Consider the following 5,921-nt stretch of genomic DNA (forward strand, 5'->3'; position numbering starts at 1 on the left):
TTAATATTTTCTACATGTATACTTTTAATGTCTTTATACATAAATGTATGTTGTCTTTTCTATGGTGTTGGTTTTTCATTGAACAAATAAATTATTAGAATATCTGGATCTGAACACTGCTGTTGCTCTTCATTCTATCATCACAGCACAATCTTCCTTATTTCACCAAATAAAGATTTTACTTTTTTAATGTTTATAGAACAATATAAAAATGCTTCATTTGCGCACAAAAAAAGGAAAACTTAATCGACTCAAAAACAAACTGTGCACTTTCTGTCTTTGCTGAGAGCATCCCAGACAAAGTGGTAAAGCTATGAAAACATGTTGAGTATCTGGGATGAAATCAAACTTAGATACAGAGAAACTTTAAAATAGTCATCTTATATTTTGGTCATTAATTGGACTGAGCATTTATAGAAACTGATTCATGCAAAGCTCCTTGCTGTGACCATGTATCACCACAGGGGGGAGACAGAGAGCAGCACCAGAGGCAGCAGCTTAACGTTCAGACGAGGTTTGATCAACAGGCTGAGAGATGACGTTCAAAAAGCAGGCAATGATTCAAAAAAGATCAGAAAACCTGACAAAAATGACTTTAAAATTAAAAAACAACAACAAATTAATACATCTTCAAAAAGCTGACATCACAAATTTAGTGTATCACTGTCTACCCTCAAACAAATGTGACTCGATCCTTTCAACATTGATTTCTAGGGTGGGCATTAGAACACAGCTTAGTAACTTTGTTTCATTTCATTTTCATTCATTTGTTTACTCAAACAGGTAAAAAAAAAAAAAAAAGAGCGAGAGATAAATAAGAAGTACAATGTTTTTAAGCAGAAAACCCCCCCACAACAATTAGGGTCTTATCTGTCAAAACGTGTAGGAAAACAAACCAGAGGAAAAGAAAGTGCATTACAAATAAAGAAGAAAAAAAGAAAAACAAAACAAAAAAAAACATTTTTGATCAGTTTTAGTTTGTTTCCATCTCACTCTTGAATCCACTTAGGATAAGATTTATAAAAATCTGTTTGAACTGATAAAGGGATTAACATGTTTCATTTTTTTCACTGCAGTTGTTCCACAAATTGACTGCTTTAACTGATACACAGTGTGTTTTGGTGGTAGTATAAACTGGCTGATTTTTGAAAAAGCTTAATCCTCTGAGATTGTACTTGTTTTCTCTTTTTTGAAACAACTTTTGAATGCCCTGTGGTAACTGATTCTGATTTGCTTTGTGCATTATTAGAAGTATTTTGAGGTTGTTTAAGTAATATGGCAGCAAAAGCAATATAAAACAAACTCATTTATTAAACTGAAGATCAAGAATGTTTAAATATTTGTTCTTGATGAAAATGAATATATTAATTAAGTGAAAAAAAAAAAACTCAGATTGGCTTCACAAAACAAATGACGGGTTGAAAATGTTGAGCTGGGAGGGAATAGAGGGTTTGAAGTTGGGGATCACAGCCCCTTGACACACACATGCATGTTTGTGTTTGTGAAGAGTTTCAAAGTGTTCATCATTTTCTTTGACCTGCTTTCCACAAAAGTGAAACAGCAACACAACCAGCTGAGCCTCTCAAACCGGCACCAACAAGTTCAGACCACAAAAATCTAAAACCGAGAGTTACGACCTAAAAACTGTTTTTGTAATTAATAAAGTAGAGTACAGAGTGTGAGAAAGAGGCCTCTGTTTTTGTTTTTTTATTAGTGTGCTTTTTGAAAAATGATCATAATCAGTGCTCATAATCAAAACTAACCTTTCTCTGATCAGCCTCTCTTATGTAACATGGAGGAGATCAGATCAATAACTAGATGAGGTCCAGTTTGGATGCTGTTTATGTAACACCCCGAAACAAAAAGGAGGAAATAAGTCACTTTAAAAATATTTTCCACCCTGTCATGAAACTGTGAAGAGATTTGTATCTCACATGTTCACAGTAACCTGAGGTGATGGTTGTGACACAGAATGAGGAAGATGTTGAGAAGAAAGAATGTGGAGCGAGGAACAGCATTTCTATTGTCTGTGATGATGGCATGAAAATTTCAAATACATATTTGTCTTTTGATACGTTCTTTGAAACATTTTTGGTGTCTTCTTACAGCTTATATACTCAAAGAAACAACAATAGGTAGTCTCAATAATCATAACTTGTGTTTTTCAGTATTTATTACTGAGATAGCGGTTGAGGCTGAATGCTAACAGTGATAATGCTTACTCCAAACTTCTGAAAGTTATCTGAACGCAGAGATTGCTGTCCCAGGTGAAGATAAACCCAAAGCCATCCATTGTTTTTATATCTGTACCAGTGTATACAGTGCAAACTCCACTGACATTTTCAAATGTTCTGAACTATTATGGTACATACGAGTTCTTAGTTTAATGTTGTGGTGAAAAGTCAGTGAATTCAAGACTCCTTTTAACATTTCCTCCAGGAAAGACTGAGACTTGTTGTAATGCTTGAGCTCTCTTTTGTCTTTCTTTGTCTTTGTGTTTGTTCTCTTTTCTCTGTGCAAACACACTGTACTGTTCACAGCTCACAGAGGGCGTGTGTGTGTGTGTGGTCAAACAGTCCAGACCCAGAAGACAAACTGAATTAGTTCAGATCGAAAGTTAATCTTCTGTTCAAGTAACTGTTAAGTTTTTCTTTACTTAGCACCAAATCTCTTGGAGTTACCTGGTGACACTTCTAGAGTAGGTCAAAACCACAAGGAGCCTGTCATTGTGGCCCTCTCTATCACACACACAGTCACACACATCCTCTCCACATGTTAAATTTATAAATATTTGCATGAGAGAGATCCAGAGTCAATAGCATCTAATATGACCTGTCATATTAACAGTGACTCAGCGTTTATCCATTAGAACCGGGTATATTGCACCTTGTACACCCTGGAGTCACTCTTTAGACCAGGGTCGGCCAACCTGTGGCTCGTGAGCTGCATGTGGCTCTTTGCCTTTCGGTGTGTGGCTCTTCGATCCATTCATAAAAATATATATATACAGTTATAAGTAGTGGTGTGCCAATAAATCTAAACTATATATATATATGGATGCCAACGTTGGGATCAATTGGGATTGATACTTAAGTTTCAGTTTCTCTTCAGTAGGAATTGTTTCAGTAGGAATTGAAACCCACAAACACAGTAAATCTCGCTTTGAAAATTGGAAATGTATTGATTTTCATTTTATGACATTTCCAAGGTTATAATAGTTTTGGATTTGTCATTATAGCTTAGTTTTAGTTAGTTTTGACATTTTATTTTCCATTACAGCTTAGTTTTAATTAGTTTTAGAGCAACATAGTGCTCACTGCTCAGTCAATGATGATACCGAAATATTGGCTGCTGCCTTAAACACATGAAAATAATATAAACTTTGTACAAAAAAATATAAGCATCAATTATATAAAATAATGTTGACACAAATTACATAAAAAATAACATTAACATAAATTATAAAAAAAAAACATTGTCTATCATTTTGGTTAGTTTCAGTTAGTTTTGTGAACACAAGAAACAGTTTTAGTTTACAAATCGTTTTTGTTTTTTTTTCTAGTTTTTATTAGTTTGAGTTAACTGCAATGTGTTTTAAATTTTAGTTTTCGTTTTAGTTAACTATTATGACCTTGGTCATTTCATTTATGTGTGAGAGGAAGTGTGTTTTTAAGACCACGTGTGTAATGTGGCTCTTCGTAGTACCACAGTAATTTGTGTGGCTCTTGGTCCCTGACTGGTTGGCCACCCCTGCTTTAGACATATCTCTGTTAATTTGAAAAAAAAATTTGTATCATAAAAGCTCCTCCATGGCAGTTCAAAGATTTAAAAATATCGCACCCAAAGCAGCAAACTCCAGCTGTGGGAAATGAAATGAAGCCAATGTGGAAATACTAAAATCTGCATTTATTCAAGATTCAGCTTGAGGTTGGCTGCAGGGGACTGTAGACCTCTTACAAAGATAAAATGGTGTTTTTTCAGCATTAATGAATATATTTACAGCCTGGTTCAAACTAGAAGTGACATTTTTTTCTAAGTCAGCCATTCAGAAAGTATTCAGATCACAAGTTTGTCCAATCAGAAACAAAGCTCACCTAGCTGAGAGTTGGGCACCCTGTAGCTTTCCATTATGGCCCTCCATTGACGAATGGCTTCAAAACTCTGTGTCAGAAACAGATGAGTGACATCACAGGTACCACATCCATTTACCATGGATTTATGGTATGAATGCTAACCTTTTAGCTGAACTTAAAGACAGTGCCAATGCAAAAAATGACATCCTAAAGAATTTTCAAAAGTGATTCATTAAACCATTGAAGACTATTTAAAATGACATCATACACAAACATTTAGTCATGAAGGAAGAGTTAGAAAATGTCCCTTTCCCAAACCCTCAGGCTACAAAAGAAAAACAAAAACATCACCCCAGTGATGCCACTCTTATGTTTCAAAGCAGGAACATACACCTGTCACTTTGTCACCTGTAGGAACCAGGAAGTCTGATGCAGGCATCACAGGGCTGGAGGGTGGAGTAGAGACAGGGTCAAGAACACTTTTCTCTAAACATCAGATGTGTTCATACATTTCAAATAGTGTCTGTTTCCCTGTTTGTTCAACCAACAAGCTTATCTCTCTATCTACGTGGTATGGTAGAAACCGTAAATGTTGCTTAATAAAAAAGAGAAGGAACAGCAATATTTGCATAGCAGCCATTTCCAGTAATGTTAGCTCTGGGTGGGTCAGTATTACACATTCAGTCAAACACCATAAAGTAATTTTGGTCATTAAGCATCAGCCTATTCTGTCTGATAATAATAATAATAAACTTACAAAGACAGTCAACATAAAGGAGCCTCTCAGCGGTAGCTTGGGTGTAGACTTTTTATTTATTTATTTATTTTGGTGGGTGGGGATGGGGTGGAGGGGTTTTACAGATGTCAGTATAAGATTGTTAAATATACCGCATTTTGGAGCTGCAAACCACACCAAAGCTATTTTTATGGCTCCTAGACTGACATGGTGAAAGGTGAAAGCAGGAAAGAGAGGTCTCAGTCTCTTGTGTTTAAAAACAGTATATCAGTATCAATAACTGATGTAGGTCAGTATTCATTTGAATACTTACCTGGATTTGTTCCAAACTCAACTTCTGCTTTTTCAGTTTTTTGGGGGGGTTATTTTTTAGCTTTACACAGCTGATATTAAGATTAAATATTAATAAGTATGTAAAGTGTTTGGTCGGTTATACATCAGGTCTGTTGTTCAAACCTTGCCTTATTTTAATACTCACACTTCCTTTTAACCTTTGTGTTTTGTTTAAAACTCAAAGCAACAGTCATACTTTGTGGCTATGTTAAATGTTTTTATAGGAAAACAAACAGAAGTGTCTGTTTACTTCCCCTGCCAGGTCTTAATGAAGCAGGCTCTTGTTTTTAAGCATTGATGTTTTCGTTATGTGTGCAAAATCCGATATCAATAAATCACATTTCCTAAGAATAAAGTTATAAACATTAGAGGCCTTTGTACCCCTGACCAAAGCAGACACTGACGAGCTAATGTATTTATTCCTTAAACCTTTGCACTGTTTTATTATACACTTTCCGACTACTAAACTTATCACACAAAGTAAATGTGTGTTTGGGAGATTATGTATTTGCTGTAACAATATGTCTTGGTAATGAGTCTTATTGTGCTGGAAAGTCTGTTTGTTTCTCTTTTAAATGGAGTCACATTTATAAAGAACATACAATATGAGATGAGCAGCAACATGGTATGAATGATGCACCCATGAAAAATTTGCCAAATCTTTGCTACCAATGCCAAACATCATTACAACAAAGAAATAATGCACCAAACATTTTGAACCTAAATTTTTGAACAGTGTTTGAGTGACACATTTTTATAAGGAAGCATACTTTAAACTC

Source organism: Halichoeres trimaculatus, unplaced genomic scaffold (genome assembly GCF_033239565.1).
Source record: "Halichoeres trimaculatus isolate MK-OKI-2021-1 unplaced genomic scaffold, fHalTri1.1 fHalTri1_scaffold_15, whole genome shotgun sequence".
Taxonomy (NCBI): domain Eukaryota; kingdom Metazoa; phylum Chordata; class Actinopteri; order Labriformes; family Labridae; genus Halichoeres; species Halichoeres trimaculatus.